The sequence below is a fragment of the Littorina saxatilis genome, linkage group LG8, assembly GCF_037325665.1.
Source record: "Littorina saxatilis isolate snail1 linkage group LG8, US_GU_Lsax_2.0, whole genome shotgun sequence".
Taxonomy (NCBI): Eukaryota; Metazoa; Mollusca; class Gastropoda; order Littorinimorpha; family Littorinidae; genus Littorina; species Littorina saxatilis.
In genome coordinates, this window is record NC_090252.1 from 58,740,916 (window position 1) to 58,758,219 (window position 17,304).

The following is a 17,304-nucleotide window of genomic DNA, read 5'->3' on the forward strand; positions in this document are numbered from 1 at the left end:
TCTGGAACGAGCAATCCCTCGCCGACAACATGACCCAGGAAAGACAATTCCCGAAATCCCAAGTAGCACTTGGACGGTTTAGCTCCCAGATTTCCGTCCTTCAACCTTCCGAACACGTCGCGCAGGGCGTCGAGATGTTCAGTCCATGTCTCTGTCGCGATCAGCACATCGTCGATGAAACTGCTGATGTCCTCGCGCTTCAATGGTTCCAAAAGTTTCCTCATCATGCGAGTGAAGACGGCACCTGCATTCTGCAGACCAAAAGGCATGACTGTCCACTGGAACTGGCCGAATGGAGTGGTAAATGCAGTCTTTGGGCGATCTTCCTCGGCAACTGGAATTTGCCAGTATCCCTTGGTGAGGTCCAGTTTGGAAAAGTACTTGGCCTTGGCCAAGTGACTGAAGAGGTAGTCCACATCAGGCATGGGTTCCGCGTCAAACGCCGTAATCTTGTTCAGCTTCCGGTAGTCGACACAGAACCTGACGCGTCCATCCTTCTTCTTTACAAGCACAATTGGTGAACTGTAGGGAGAGTTCGCTGGCTCGATGACGCCCAACTTCGTCATGTCGGCGATTTCCTTCCTGACCACCTCCTTCTGGGCATGAGGCATGGGATACTGCTTCGTCCTCACTGGCTGTTTCTCCAGCAAGTCGAAGGTAAACTCCTCTAGATGCGTCTGAAGTGGTATGTCTGTAAGGACCCGTGCTGCATCCTTCAGGATCTCTTGCAGGTCCGCCTGCTGGTCGTCCCCAAGATCAGGTGAGATGTGCACGTCCGTGTGATCCTCACTAGCCTCCAGCGGACAAACTGGTACACGTCCTCCTCCCTGTTCTTCCGTTGTCTCGTCCATCACGACAGCAACTGCTTCTGTCACTTTGTCCTTTTCCCCGTAGGCAGTCCTCTCTATGTAGGCGCGCAGCAGGTTGGCGTGGTACAGGCGTGCTTTCCCGTTCATGACGATCCTGTAGTCGTTCTGGCCCACTTTCGCTGTCACCTCAAAAGGTCCTTGCCACTGCAGTTGTAGCTTGTTGTGTTTGACAGGTAGAAGTAGCAACACCCGTTCTCCAATCTTGAAGCTGCGCGGCCGTGCCTTGCGGTCGAATCCTCGCGCGTAACGCTGTGCTGCTCTTCCCAGGTTCTCTTGAGCCAGTTTGCAGGTCTCTTCAATCCTGTTCCTGAGTTCTACGATGTAGGTCGCTGTCGTCTGCACCTCCTCGTCAGCTTCTTCGTCTGTCCAAGCCTGACGCAGGATAGCCATGGGACCGCGTACCTGTCTGCCGTACAACAGCTCGAATGGGGAAAAGCCCAAGCTCTCCTGAGGAACCTCGCGGTATGCAAAAAGCAATGCTGGGATGTACCTGTCCCACGTGCGTGGTTTCTCCTGAGCTAGTTTCCTCAGCATGGTCTTCAAGGTGCCATTGAACCTTTCCACCAGTCCGTTGCACTGAGCATGGTAAGGAGTGGTGAAGTGCTGCTCCAGTGATAGCAGTCGTGCTGCCTCCGCCATCACTCCTCCCGTGAACTGCGTGCCTCTGTCGGTGAGTACCTCTGATGGAATTCCCAGCCGGGACCACATAGTAACCAGAGCCTCAGCTACTCGCGTGGCTTCAATCGATTTCAGAGGGATCGCCTCTGGGTATCGAGTAGCGTAGTCCACCATGGTCAAAATGTATCTGTTTCCGTCCTCAGACGCAGGCAAGATGGGCCCGATGATGTCCACTGCCACCCGACGAAAGGGTTCGTCGATGAGCGGCATCTTCTCTAAGGGGACCTTCCTCACCCTTCCTTTGGCAACCACCTTCTGGCACTTATCGCAGGACGCACAGAAACGTCGGACATCCGTGCAGATGCCTGGCCAGTAAAAGTGGCGCCAGACACGATCCGTGGTCTTCTTGGTGCCAAGATGACCTCCCAGAATCGAGTCGTGTGCCGTTGCCATGACACCCTCGCGAAACTCGCGAGGCACGACAACCTGTTTGAATGCACCTTCCTGGTTGCTGAACTCCCGGTAGAGCAACTTCTTGTCCCTGAGGAACCTTGACCTCCCATGCTTCCCGCTCAGCTTCACCTTCCCCGACTTCGCGTGCTCCCGAGGAGTAGCTAAGGTCGGGTCAGAATCCTGAGCCTTCGCGAGAAGCGCGGGGGTCACGTTCCCCAGGGCAGCTCGTGCAGCAGGTAGGGGTTTGAGAGGTTTGTCCTCTCGCTCCGCCTGTGCCCGCGTGAGCACTGAAATGACGTCGGGAGACCGATAAACGGGAACCTCCCTGGTGACGCCGTCCACAAACTGAACCCGGTTTCCAATGAGCAGGTCGCATGGAGGATCGTCCATGACGACGGCCACAATGGTCCCCGTGAACAACGGTGTTACGACCTTGATCACTGCCGTGTTCAAGTCGTAAGCGTGAGATGCCTCGGCCATTCTCACCCTGATGCTGTCTCCTGTGTAGGCCATAGCTGGAACCAGGCTCGCCCGAACCACTATCATGTCTGCCCCTGTGTCCCGCAGACCCTCGCCCTTCACTCCGTTAACGTAGACGTTGCAGTGGGGCTGGAAATGTTTCCTGGAGCACGGAACGCAGAGTTGTGGAATGGTGCATGAGCTCGTGACGTCCCTTAACTCCTCACTGCCAACAAAGTGTACGCCCTTCTGGTCAGCCTGTCTCCTGTGGCAGTCCTTCTTCACGTGGCCCCGCTTGTTGCAGTAGTAACACTGGATGTCAGATCTGGAACTCGATCCCTTGTGTCCCTGATCGTCCTTCCCGTCCTTGGGTCCTGAAGAACCCGAATTTCCCGATTTTCCCGGCCGTGAGCCTGAAGATTTTCCGGAGATCGCCTGGGCGTCCTCGTGTACTCTGATCCAGTCGGCTGCCTCCTGAGTAGTCTTTGGCTGGTGTTCCTGCACGAAGGTCACCACCTCAGGTCGCAGGCTGGACATCAGTTGCTCCATGACAATGAGGTCGGCAAGGTCGTTGACGGTCCAGTCCTTTTCGGCCATCTCCACCCAGCGCCGCAGGTAGAGATTAAGGCGTGCCACAAACTGATGACTCAGCTCGCCGCTCAGTCTCTTGCTGTTACGCAGACGTCGTCGGTAGGCTTCAGCAGTCAGGTTGAAGCGCTGGAGTAACGCCTTCTTAAGTGCCTGATAGTCTCTCGCCTCGTCGTCATCCAAAGCGTTGTAGAGCTGCAATGCGCGTCCCTTCAAGCAGGTGCTAAGGCGGCTAGCCCACGTGGCCTCTTCCCACTTCTGGTCAGATGCAATGCGCTCAAACCGGCGTAAAAAGTCGTCGAGCTCGTCCTTGTCATCGTCGAACGTCGGCAGTCTCGTACGGTCGGCAACAAACGTCGGCGCGCTAGCCTGAGTAAGCGTACCCTTCTCGGCCTGTAGCCTAGCTAGTTCTAGCTGGAGATCGCGATCCGCCTGTTCCTTCCGGTCTAGTCTGTCACGTTCGTCTTTCTTTTCCTGTCGGTCACGTTCGGCCTGTCGTTCCCTTTCTTGTCTGTCAAGTTCGTCTTTCTCTTTCTTGTCCTGTCGGTCACGTTCGGCCTGTCGTTCGGCCTGTCGTTCCCTTTCTTGTCTGTCTCGTTCATCTTTCTCTTTCCGTTCTTGTCTGTCACGTTCGTCTTGTCGTTCCTGTCTCTCACGTTCGGCCTGTCGTTCTTGTCTGTCAAGCTCTTCTTTTCTCGTCTGTCGCTCTATGTCTTCCTTACGTTCTAACTCCTTGCGCTTAAGCAAACTACGCGCTCTAACGCGTGCGTCTCGCTCTGTCTGTTCCTCGCTACCAGGAGTCTCAAAAGTTAATCTCTTCGTAGGAGATCCCCCTGTAGCCATGGTTAGTTTTAGCAAAGCTTTATTACCAAAGTAAGCCTAACGCAGCTATAGCTAGAACACGCGGTGATGAAAGCGATGGATACAAAAATCCAGTAACCGGAAAATGCAGAAGAAAAATCCAAACGGTGTAGAACAAATCGCGTAGCCTACTTTATGGCTGCTTTTTGCGGTGAAACAGAGTGTTTCCCACAGCCGTGGCCTACTTTATCGGCTGCTTTTTGCGGTGAAACAGAGTGTCTCCCACAGCCTTGGTTAGGACAGAAGTCCTCGGACCCTTCCCCCCCAAAATTCCAACAAAGTCAAAATATGGAGAAAAATCCAAGTAAAACAAGACGGTAGAAATGTAACCTGTTACAGAATGCGAAACAACAATGTAGAGAAAACTGAGTAAAACGAATAACAAATCCGCTAACCCTGCTCAGCTCTCTGCAACGGAAAACTCTGAACGTACAACAACAAAGATTCACAAACAAAGGAAAGGGAAGTAATCGCAGTTAGCGCATACAATAACTCACCAATTACAATTTACATTTCCTGCAAGATGTGAATCGCTTAAGGTGTGGTATATGATCAAAACTATACAAAAAAGGTAGCACCAAGCAGAAAATAAGTCGAGCACTGACGAGATTATCTGCTCTTAGTTATCCTTAATTGGTGGGTCTTTATCAGTTGGAAATTAACTGAGTAAATCCCGGCTTGGCCCCCATGTGTCACGTTCCAATATATCACTCAAGGTGATTATGAACCGGTTAATTACTACTAATTAACTAACCACACCACGATCCACTCTCGCAGGCATACAATTAAATAGAGTCAACAAAAGTATAAGTTTCAGACGCCTGTTTATGTATAAACTCTCCACCTCCCTCGAGCCTTCACTCAAAATATGTTCCTTTTACGTTCTCAACACGTAAAAACCCAGTGTTCACTGACAAAATGCCAGTAGTATGTAGAAAATTATAGTAACACGCTGAACCCGTGTAAATATAGTTAAATGCGAATGTTCTGTTCGAAAAGCTCTAGTTCGTGCAGGTGTCACACACCCCACGTTGTCACTACTCCAATGAAATCATAGATACGAAAAGACAACGGTGGTCAACGGGGTGCGTACGACATGGTGCACTTAGCTTTATCTCTGCTGCTGCTGCTTAGCCGGTATGCTGGTTAGTCGGTTCGCTGGTTAGCCGGTCCGCTGGTTAGCCGGTTCGCTGGTTAGCCGGTCCGCTGGTTAGCCGGTCTCCTGGTTAGCGTAGCTTCAACAGGTCCCGCCAAAGTCAGCCGTGCAGACGTTACAGGAACACGTAACGCAGCGAAGCGAACGAACGAATCGAACGAACGAATCGAAGGAAGGCTGCAAACAGAAAGCATCGGTGCACTAAACATGTCAGCTACCCCTCACCCACCACCTTAAAACATGTCATCTTTAAATATCTCATCGAGCACGTGGGCCTGCACAAAACTGACTTTTTACAACAACAAAACAGCCATTTTCCGTCCTTCTCTCCCTATCTGCAAAAACCATATACAGATTAGTATTTTAGCGTCACAGAGAGTAAATTATGCGCTAACCTGGAAAGAACAACAGAGAGTATTTCATTCCACAACACAGACTCATCAACAGCGTTAAATAATGATTTATTACCTCAAAAGCCTATGATTGTACTCTCAATGGAAGCAAAGTCCGCTTCCTCCCTGGAACAGCCTCTGTTCGTCAACAGTGACCAAAAACCTCCAGAACCCCTTGTCGAATCCTTATGCGAAAGCCATCGCCGACGAAGGAAAAATTGACGACTTGTCCTCAGCAAAATACGTGGCAGGGAGAAAGGAAAAGCTAGTGGAAGTTCCCCTAGAGTGCCGAATATAATACTCGGTGAAAAACCATCATACTCTAGAAACTGTGTATACGATCCTTCCCCTTCTGCCGCTGGGTGTCAAGTGTGTCGTCCTTGAGTCTCTGACAGACCACCTAGCCAAATACACGTGACTGACCTTGTCACCAAACCAGTCCAGCTATACACAATTCTGCCTCCCCAAGCAGAAAAAAGACACGGGAAACTCAATCCCTGAAAATCCCGTGCGCGCTGTCAGCGAAAACCCGTCAGCCCAATATCACGCACAGGCGCTTTCTATCATACATTGACCCAGAACAGGCACTCCACTGAGTGACACTTTCTTGGTCTCTGTCACCCGATCGTGACACTCTCCCTCTCTCTCTTTCTCTCTTTCTCCCTCTCTCTCTCTCTCTCTTTCTCTCCCTCTCTCTCTCTCTCTCTCTCTCTCTCTCTTTGCCTGTATGTCTCTCTGTCTCTGTATCTCTCTGTCTCTGTCTCTGTATCTCTCTCTGTATCTCTCTGTCTTTCTCTGTCTGTCTCTGTCTGTCTCTGTCTCTCTATGTATCTCTCTCTCTATCTCTCACTCTGCCTGTATGTCTGTCTGTCTCTCTCTCTCTGTCTCTCTCTGTCTCTCTCTGTCTCTCTCTGTCTCTCTCTTTGTTTCTGTCTCTGTCTCTCTCTGTCTCTCTCTCTCTCTGTCTCTCTCTGTCTCTCTGTCTCTATCTATCTCTCTCTCTCTCTCTCTCTCTCTCTCTCTCTCTCTCTCTCTCTCTTTTTCTCTCTCTCTTCGGATTCCCAAACCAAGAACCATCAAACAAACAAAATCATGCTACGGCTTTTCATTTTATAGACTACGTTCAGATCTTGATCCTGACAGTGCAAAAGCCAATACTTATATGTAGTGCATATTGTATGGCGTTTCACTTTGCACAAATGAAATCGAGGCAACACAAACATGAAGTATCATGCAATTACCCTGGATGACCGTGTGCACTGCGTGAAGTCCATTGCCCGGGTAGAAGTCAACGCTGTAACTGTAAGGAGCTTTGTCCCATGTTTGACCAGGGCTGGAGAAAGTGCACTGCCCTTCTCCGTGACCCCCGTCTGTCGTGCTTGTGACGGTAACGGCACCGTTGTATGATGTACGTGACTGAAAATGAGGAGAAATATCAAGTGTCTTTCAGTTAAAGATCATAACTACATTGTTTATGTGAACGCTTTCTACTCTTTTTAACAAAGACAATTTTACTGGTACTGATGGTGATGGTGATGATGATGGTGATGGTGATGATGATGATGATGATGATGATGATGATGATGATGATGATGATGATCAGAAGAAATGACAAGAACAGGAAGACGAGAGTTGTCATACACTTTGAATCTATCATTTGATACCTGTTCAGTACTTTCTTGATGCCAAGTGCAAGTCAGTCCCCTCCTCTCAGAAAGAGCATTGCGAAAGCGACAACTTCCCTTCACTGTTCCATTCCTTCTGTCTTCCTCCACCACGCAGTCTGACAGTGTAGCAGGATCTGAACACACACACAATTGCACATTATGGTTTTGCAACCACTTAGTAGACTATAAAATGATCGATACCCTCATGTGACCAATTACAATATAACCATTTTAATCGAGTTACATTGTTCCGCTATGTTAATGCAATTATGCTTTGACATTCTTAAATATACAGGGTGGTCCAAAAATAGCGCCCTATTTTCTTTTTGATCTCATTTTTGACTGCGAAGAGAGATATGTCGAATTTTTGTATCACCAAACAATAGCGGAATTATGGGAGATTATGTCCTCCACATTTGGTAGAACAGGGTCTGCCCTTAGTAGTTAAGCATATGCTCTATCCAGGCTCCTAGCTCTTCATTGAAGAACTGCTACAACACGAACGTTGAAATTGTCCATGACTCGTCCAATCATGTCAGCTGGTATGCGCCTGATTTCCGTTCTGATGTTGTCCGTATATCCTGTCCTAGGGGTACCCCCACATAAGGTAGTCCGGTGGTTTGATATCAGGAGAGTAGGGTGGCCCTTTTTTACATTTATACTTGCCAAAACGTTCGTGTTGCAACAGTTCTTCAATTAAGAAGAGCCAGGATATAGCATGTTATCAACTACTAAGGAAAAAACAGTTTCTACCAATTTGTGACAGTCATAATCTCCCATCATTCTGCAATCGTTTAGTGAATACATTTTCTAAATCTCTATTTGCTGTCAAAAATGAGATCACAAATAAAATAGGGCGCTTTTTCTGGACCATCGTGTATTAAGCGATGTGATTACCAGGCTTACACACAATACAAGACTCACAAATACGCACGCACTCTCACACACCATCACACACACACACACACACACACACACACACACACACACACACACACACACACACACACACACACACACACACACACACACACACACTCACACGCACACGCACGCACACACACACACACACATATACACACACTCACACACACGCAAAACACACACACACACATACACACACACACACACACACACACACAGACACACACACACACACACACACACACACACACACACACACACACACACACACACACACACACACACACACACACACACACACATTTTTTTCCCCGCGAAATAGGGAAAGCAATTGCCTAAATATCCTCCGGAGTCTCCGGATATGAAAACCGCGGATATAAGAAAGCAAACAAAACAAAAACATTCCCCTCGACTTTCTTCTGAGCGGGTCCCACTGAACAGTGACAAGCAAGCACTTACTGATTACGTTAAAGTTGCAGACAAACGATCTTGCATCTTCCTCCTGCTGGGTCTCACAGGAAATCTGTGCACGGGAATCCTCAGAAACGTCATGCTGTTGATAAAACAGGTGGCTTTGTTCTGAAAACCTCAAGACAGCAAAATGCGTGGGCAGATACACTGTACAGTTGGATGGTCCACACGTAGCGATTTCTTCCTTCTCTGTTGAACCGTTTCTTTTGATGAACCAGGCTATAGTGGTATTTGCACCGAATGCGTTGCAAACAATTGTATTGTTTTCGTTTTCTCGAATGTCGAGGGATCCCTCGGTACAGTTCTGAATGATAATGCTTCCAGTGGAGGTTCCATCTGCAAATGTAGTGAACGACTGAATTAAGAGTGACAGACTGGTTTGTGAGCCACTGGATAACGTGGAGAACGGTGGCCACACACGTACATCCTTCTTAACCTTAAACAGAGAAATTGACATTTGACCAATAGCGAAAATGTATTCTTTTGGTAGTAATTAGAACACAATTATGTGTGGACAAGAAAAGATCGGCATTATCTAGCAAGTAAAACTCTGAAAACAATAATATAATCAAGCAATATATCAGTCAATCAATCAATCAGTCAATCAGTCAATCAGTCAATCAATCAATCACAAAACCAATCAATCAAGCAGGGCTCCCCGAGGACGCCCGTCCTAGAGGGTCCCGAGACCCCCATTGTTAATGTTAAGAGGGTCCATGGAGCTTTAGAGGGTCTCAAGAGTCCGTGGTCACCAAACCCCCTGTGTTCATATAACGCATTGTTATTACAAATAGTGTGATATTAAGTGTCTTTTTTCATCAGAATATTCGAAGAGGACACTTCAACTTTACCTTGTCAAATGGAACGCGCACTCTCTTTTCCGTATCGTTCTGGCGTATAATTGCCATTTAATTGTGCTTGTAATATAATTGACTAAATTCTGAAAAGAGTAATTTCTAGTACGTGATTTTGGCTTCTAGTGCGTGTAGGACGCAGGGACGCGCACTCTGGGGAGGCCTGATCAAGCAATCATTCAAACGAATGGATGAACAAATGCTCGAAAACAAACACGAATCAATCAACTATACACGAAACAAAATATCATAGCAACAAGAGTTGTTATTACTGAGCCTATAGAGAGATATATGGCTATTGTATTCTAACATTAACATATTTTGAGGTCACAGGAAAACGCATCGAGTATTTGACTGTTCACATTAAGTAATGTTATTGAATTAGTTATCAGATGCACTGGATAATTAATGATATGTACTAATTGCAGTCGCTCGCTTTGTGGTTACAGCCACGACATTGCAGTTCTCCCTAAAGGAATCATCTGTGAGAGAGAAATAGAGAGAGAGAGAGAGAGAGAGAGAGAGAGAGAGAGAGAGAGAGAGAGAGAGAGAGAGAGAGAGAGGGAGGGGAGAGAGAGAGAGAGAGAGAGAGAGAGAGAAAGAGAAAGAGAGAGACACATAGAGAGAGAGACAGAGAGAGAGACAGATACAGAGACAAAGACAGATACAGACACAGAGAGAGCGAGAGAATGAGAGAGAGACTGCATGCTATCGCATGCTTGCTTGCTTGTTTGATTGATTTGTTGATTGGTGGATTAGTTACTAAAGTGTACAGTGCATTTGTATATATCACACTGTCTTCCTGCATATCTGCTCCAAACAAAAGCGGACTGACAATACTGCTTACCTGCACCACATAGAACAAGGACACTGCCGAAGAAACACAACAATATAACGTTTTCCATATCCTTTACGCCAATCCACATAAACTAGCCCACGGCATGAGGCACATAAAACAAGATTTCAGTTCAGCACAGTGTTTGTGTCACTCACAAGTATCAACATAATAAATACATATTCTCACTGCGTGTGTCCTATTTTAGTTCACTATGAGCAGACTGAATGTTTACGCGATATGACAGAATGGTCTACTTCCTGGTTTCAACATTCGCGTTTACGTTGTTGGGGTGTAACGTCGCGTGTGCGGCTCATTCAAAAGGCACAAACCGACACAACAGGACCTCTGTAATGCATGTTTGCTTTTGGCTAGGAAAAAGCACCGTTATAAATTCACTTCGCGGAGGGTACACGCAGGTTTTAAAAAACACATTTTACATGTCTAAACGACAACATTGTATTATTACTTTTATGAGTACACAGCCATCTCCTCGCTGCAAAATGCTCTAGCCAGTACGGCCAATCAGTGAACGCCCTCAGTGACTAGCGGCCCAACCAGAATCTTCGGCACAAAAACCGACGATTCAGAACAGTACATACGCACCCTAGTCTGTACCCGTACGCTCGCTCTTGGCGGGCCCACCCTGACACCCTCCAAATGCCTGCGCCCCACAAGGGAGCGCTCACATTGGCCGGTACCCCACTGGGGGCCTGAGCACAGGCGACGTCTATAAATAGCATAAGAAACTGGTGTACTATGTACCCCCTCTGTGTCGTGCGGCAATACCTTCGCGCCGCGGAGAAAAGCCGCACTTTGATTTTAAATGGAATGAATGTCTGTCCAGAGTTGTACATACTATATTTATTTAAGGCAAGGCAACCTATGCGTACTATGCACAGATGTATATAATTTTAACCAGGAAATTTCCCTCTGGACTTTTAAAACTTTTTATCATGTGGCTCTGAAATGTGATCAACTTGTATTATACATGTGATCGATTAAAAAAAACAATCAAATACCTTTTTAACTACCCTATTTCCCCGTAGTGGTCTCAGTCCAGAAAAGGTACGAACCCGTACCTAACAAGAACGTACTTTTTAAAAACGCAACTGACCGACCACACCCCGTCACCCTCCAATCCCCCTCCCCCCATTACGCCCCCCTTTTTAATATCGTATAAAAAATCATGTCCCAATATAGGTGTGAGTTTAGAGAGAGAGAGAGAGAGAGAGATAATTATCTCTCTCTCTCTCTCTCTCTCTCTCTCTCTCTCTCTCTCTCTCTCTCTCTCTCTCTCTCTCTCTCTCTCTCTGTTCCCTTCTCTCTCTCTCCCTCTCTCTCTCTGTACACGCAGGACTTGACTGACGAGTAATGAATGCTGTCAAGACAACCAAGGGGTGGCGGTGGAGTAGGGGGCGTGTGTGTGTGTGTGTGTGTGTGTGTGTGTGTGTGTGTGTGTGTGTATGTGTGTGTGTGTGTGTGTGTGTGTGTGTGTAACCAATTAGCTACCTTATTCTTGCAATGTCACAAAAGCGCGCTGCCCACACGACTTACCGCCACGTGTTTTCCCCAAGCAAGTGCCGAAAATGAGGCTGCATGAACGGAAACATCCTTCGGATGAACGGAAACATTCGGTGTATGAACGGAATCGGTTGACACACCGTGCTCTTTGTCTTTCTCTCTCTCTCTCTCTCTCTCTGTCTACCCTTATGTTTGTCTTTTGCTCTGTCGGTCTGTCTGTCTGGGTCTGCCTCTGTGTCTGTCTGTCTCTGTCTGTCTGTCTGTCTCTGTCCCAATATAGGTCCCTAGTTACCTGGGAGGACATGGGGCTGTCTCTGCCACTGTCTCTCTCTCTCTCTCTCTCTCTCTCTCTCTCTCTCTCTCTCTCTCTCTCTCTCTCTCTCTCTCTCTCTCTCTCCTCTCTCTCTCTCTCTCTCTCTCTCTCTCTCTCTCTCTCTCTCTCTCTTTCTCTTTCTCCCAAGTCACAGTGTAGTGTTCTTGTGGTTTTCACTCTCTTGTTATAAGAAACAGTGGCTGTGTTCAGCCGTATCAGAACAGTAAACAAAAGTTCCATTGTTATTGATCGGACAGTCGATACCCACATGTTATACTGCTCGTGGCACATTTAAATGTGACAGTGGTGTTGTGTTGACTCGGATCCTCACTAACATTCGGAGAACACTTGTCTAAGGTTCATGTGGAAATCTGCGAGGGCGTGATTGAAGATTCCCTCCAGCGTGTGTGAGTGGTAACTGCCACGTAATCCGTGTAATCTGCCCGCTTCGCCTGAACGGAGTTGTGTTTGTGTCAGGCTGACTGAGCTCGTTTGGTTAAAGTCGAGTGTTAGTGCAGAGGTCTGTGACGCTATTGTGAGACTTTACCATATTGTGTTGCAAGACTGCCGGCATACATTTGTTGTTTGTGTTTTTTGTTTGAACTGACTGTCGTTTTGCTTTTTTCGTTACAGTTATTGTGTATATGTTAACTATCATTGTGTGTGTTTACTCCTTGTTTTATTATGCTCAGTGTTGGTCATTTAAATGTGTATCACCTCTATAATAAGATCCATGATGTATGTGCCTTCCTTGAAAAAGCATCTCCGAATTATCATTTATTTGGTATTACTGAATCAATATTAGATTCCAGAGTTTCCGATAATAATATCGCAATTGTTGATTATTGTGTTGAAAGGCGAGACCCAGAAATTCAAGGGCAGACCGGAATCGCGGTATATATTAATGACTCAATTAAACACATTACGCGTAGACGCATAGACCTGGAACCCAGCGCAGTAGAATGCATTTGGTTAGAACTCAAACCCAGTAAATCAATGGCCCCTTAATTCGTGTGTTTTCTTTATGGAAATCATGCGGCAAATTTTGAGTGGTATGATTATTTTGTACACATGTTAGACAATGTTTATAATACGAGCAAACACAATGCTGACGTTATGTTACTTGGTGATTTTAACATGGACATGTTAAAGTCCTATCCCAGCTGGGAATCAACTACTTATTTGGGCTTAGACAACTTGTAAAGTCACCCACAAGGGTAACTTCAACGACATCTACATTGCTCGATCATATTTATACGAATAATCCGGACACAGTCTTTGGTGCCTGTGTATCCGACCTAAGTGTAAGTGATCATAGTCCTGTAAGCTGTTCCAAATTGATGAAGTTACCCAAGGCAGAATCAAAAGGTCACACATATATTTCATACATGTCTTTTAAGCATTTTAATCACGGTCTCTTCTTTCATGATTTGAATTGTACACCTTTTGCTTCTGTGCTTAATTATACCAATCCTAACGAGGCACTTGACACCTGGTATTCCCTCTTTATCGATGTGGTAAATCGACATGCACCTGTGAGGCGGAAACGAGTAAGACATCCTAAACTTCCTCCCTGGTTAACCATTGATATCATCGAAAAATGGCGTATCGCGACCAGTTAAAGACAAACAATTTATTTGAAGATTATAAAACAGTGCGTAACAGAGTAAAGAATCTTGTGAGAAACGCGAAGCGATCATATTGTAATAAGCTTGTAGGTAACAGCAAAGATGTTTCAAAAGTCTGGCGCGCCCTGAACTCGTTTTTAAAAGGCACCACCCCCGAAAAAAGTAATATTCCTCAGAATATAAAAGCCAATGATTTTAACGATTATTTTGTGTCTGTTGCTGAATCACTGGTGGTTTCTCACCCAAAATCTCCAGGTACAGAACCACATTCTTGTTGTACACGCTTGCAGATGTTCTGTGCGGAACAATTAAGAAATACGGATGTGTTTGTTATTCCGATAATGGCCGTCCGTGAAGTTGGTCAGTACATAGCACGATTGGACAATACAAAATCGTCTGGGCTTGATGAAATAAGTAATACATTATTAAAACTATCTGCTCCTTACATAGTAGAGTCGCTGACTTGTGTTTATAATTTATGTGTTCAACATCATTTTTTTTCCAAAAGAATTTAAAAAAAGCGAAAGTCATACCTTTGCCACAGAAAAAAAGGTTCTCAAGACTTAAATGATTTTATACCTATATCTTTGTTATCTGTATTATCTAAGCCTCTTGAAAGGCATGTTCAGAAACATATGGTTACTTATTTGGAGGACCACAACCTTTTGCATCAACTTCAGTCTGGTTTTCGCTCTCAACATTCATATAATACTGCCCTTGCCAGATTAACTGATTCATGGTACTCATCCATTAATAGGTTAGACATTTCTGGGGATGTTTTCTTGGACCTAAAATAAGCTTTTGACCTCATGGATCATGAGATCCTTCTAAAGAAATTAAAATGTTATTTGAAAAGTTCTAGCACTGTCGCTTTTTTTACTCTTATCTTAGAGAGAGGGTTCAATCTGTATACGTACACGACACGTACTCTTTTCAGGGCACTATGAAATGTGGGGTGCCACAGGGGTCTGTTTTGGGACCTGTATTATGTTGCATATATATGTCACGATTCTACCAGTAGAAAGCCTGATCGGAGTTTCTACCGGTAGAAAGTCCGATCGATGTTTTTACGAGAAGAATCAGCGATTTTACCGGTAGAAACTCAGATCGGACTTTCTACCAGTAGAAACTACAATCGGTCGTTCTACTGGTAGAAAGTCTGATTTTTCTCGTTAAAACATTGATCAGACTTTCTACCGGTAGAAAGTCCGATCAATGTTTTCACGAGATGAATCGGACTTTCTACAGATGTCAACACTGTTCACGAGATTTAAAAAAGTAATACATCACTGGTGAAAATCTCGTGTTAGTGGTGCATTATCAATTGCTCACAATGTTCACAAGAATTGAAATTAACATCGACCTTCTGTCCGTGTGGGATACAATTTGTCAAACAGTTGACACTTGGATCTCTTTGTAATTCGAGCAAAGAAAATGGACGGTCAAGAGCAGAGGGACAAATTTTACGAACTCTTCGACAAACTTGTCGCAGGGCTAGCAGAGAAGAACCGCGATGCCTACAGCATCCACCAAGAGAGATACAAGAAAATCCTCTCCGCTCTCAGTTTGGAGAAAGGCGAACGTTGCGAGTTTGGCCATCATTTTAAATCATGGTGCATCAACAATTTCAAACTACAAAAAATCGGCAGGAAGTGCTGCTTGCTCATGCCGAGGAAAGTGCCACAACATGAAATGCAAATGCAAGCGAGCAAGACTTCCTTGTTCCACAAAGTGTCACCCAAAATCAGCGATAGCGTGCAAGAACACCTCGTCCTAGGTTCATTTACTACTCTATCCCTCTTCCTCTTCCATCTCTCCCTCTCCCTCTTCCATCTCTCTCTCTCTCTTTCTCTCTCTCTTTCTCTCTCTCTCTCTCTCTCTCTCTCTCTCTCTCTCTCTCTCTCTCTCGCTCTCTCTCTCTCTCTCTCTCTCTCTCTCTCTCTCTCTCTCTCTCTCTCTCTCTCTCTCTCTCTCTCTCTCGGAGTGAGTTCGAGTTCACGGTGCTGTCAACACGTCTTTCGCATCGCTCCGGCAAATTAGTGAAATTATCGTCATTTTCAGCCAATAATGATCAAGTTTTAAAATGGCATGTGATATACAAGTGTACCGCGCTGCCGTTGGTCTTTTTGTGTCAGTTTTGGTGAAAATTCTGACGAGATATGCGTGTAAATCTGCAAAACGGATCCGGGGTCTGAAGCTACACACAACAGCAGGCCTACTCAGCGTGGCGAGTTTACTCGCCTTTCTCCTTATGGCTGGTGTAGAGCCGAACCCCGGCCCTGGTCAGTCAAGCGTGGCTACAGAAAGAAAGGAAAGTTCACGTGCCGTCAACACAAAGGCTACTGTCAGCGGTATGAGTGACACAGAACAGTCGAGTGTCAGTGCAGGGGTGTGTGAAACCAGGGACGATCGTTTATCTGTGGCTGTGGAAATGATGGCTGCTGCAATTAAGGAACTTCAAACCTCACAGAAATCTCTCTCCTCTCTCATTGACACACTATACCAGCCAGACTATACAGCAACTCCCTCAGACAAAGAATAGCAGCTTTCAGGTCAACAGACCAGACCAGACGACGGGTAGTTCCAGAGACAACAGCGATGGCTACAACGACAGGGACAGCCCGAGGGACAGACGAGACGCAGTGCATGCAGCCCGCGACCTGGCCAGCCACTATCGACGTCACGGTACCGCCTCAGGTGCCAGTCACAGTTCCAGCGCCGCTCCACGTTCCGGTGCCTGGTCCAGCTCTAACTTCAGTTCCAGCTCCCGTGCCGACACCGATGCTTCAGTCGGTCACGGTGCCTGTTCCTCTTCCAGTTCCAGCATCTCCTCTGGTGGCGGTTCCAGCGAGCGTGCCAGTCACCATGCCAACCCTGATGGATTAGCCGGGGAGAGCGCAGCGCTCCCTGGTTCTCGTGATCGTGAAACACGGTCACATGCAGCGTCCAGAGGGACGGGCAGAGGTAGGGGTCGACCTACTGTTTCGTGGAGATAGGGATACGGCCGGCCCCAATCTTTAGTTTCCGCACCGTGTTTTAATGGACAGACAGGTATGTGCACATGAGTGGTGAATGTATTAACGATAGACGTGAGAGTAAAGACAACACAAGGGGGACAAACACTGATACAAGTATGAGTTCAAAATCAGACGAGTGCAGGGAAAGGTTTCATGATAAGCGTTCCCGTCAAGCTAGTGATACATTTAGTGTGGGTAAAGCAGTGTCTTTTTTGGTGTGGAACGTGGGAGGTCTTGCCTCTCAGCTTGGTGACACAGATTTTTCTGCCTATGTTGGAAAGTTTGATATTGTATGTTTTATTGAGACGTTTATTGATGACTCCTTTGATCTGTCCCTACACTTTAAAAATTACGTAAAATTTATGTCTCCAGCTATCAAGCTCTCACATCAGGGTCGCAAGTCAGGGGGTATTGTCGTGATGTGTAAGAAAAACATAGCAAAGCACGTTGAATTGGTTGACTCCTCGCATGATCATAATATTATGCTAGTCTTGAAACTGTCAAAACATGTGTGTGGTGGTGATCGAGATATTGTGTTCGTGCCAGTGTATGTGCCACCATGTGGGAGCCCTTATTACCAAAAGACAGACTCCTCGTGCCATCTAAATGAAGTGGAGCTATGTTTAAGTGATGTTTTAGAAATGACAAGTGATTGCCACACGCTCTTGTGCGGTG

At 46.3% G+C, this 17,304-nt stretch overlaps 1 protein-coding gene and 2 long non-coding RNA genes across 3 annotated transcripts in view; 1 reads left to right on the forward strand and 2 right to left on the reverse strand.

Annotated features, from left to right (window-relative positions):
• Positions 1–17,304, forward strand: part of LOC138973958 (uncharacterized) — a 451,362-nt gene that overhangs the window by 201,488 nt on the left and 232,570 nt on the right. The gene's annotated exons all lie outside the window — the stretch shown is intronic.
• LOC138974397 (uncharacterized) overlaps positions 1–17,304 on the reverse strand; it is a 61,530-nt gene that overhangs the window by 12,829 nt on the left and 31,397 nt on the right. The gene's annotated exons all lie outside the window — the stretch shown is intronic.
• On the reverse strand, positions 6,702–10,498 carry LOC138973946 (uncharacterized). The gene is made up of 3 exons (XR_011458228.1): positions 10,160–10,498; positions 8,447–8,794; positions 6,702–7,197 (listed from the first exon to the last, which is right to left on the reverse strand). It is a non-coding gene; the product is annotated as an uncharacterized lncRNA (long non-coding RNA).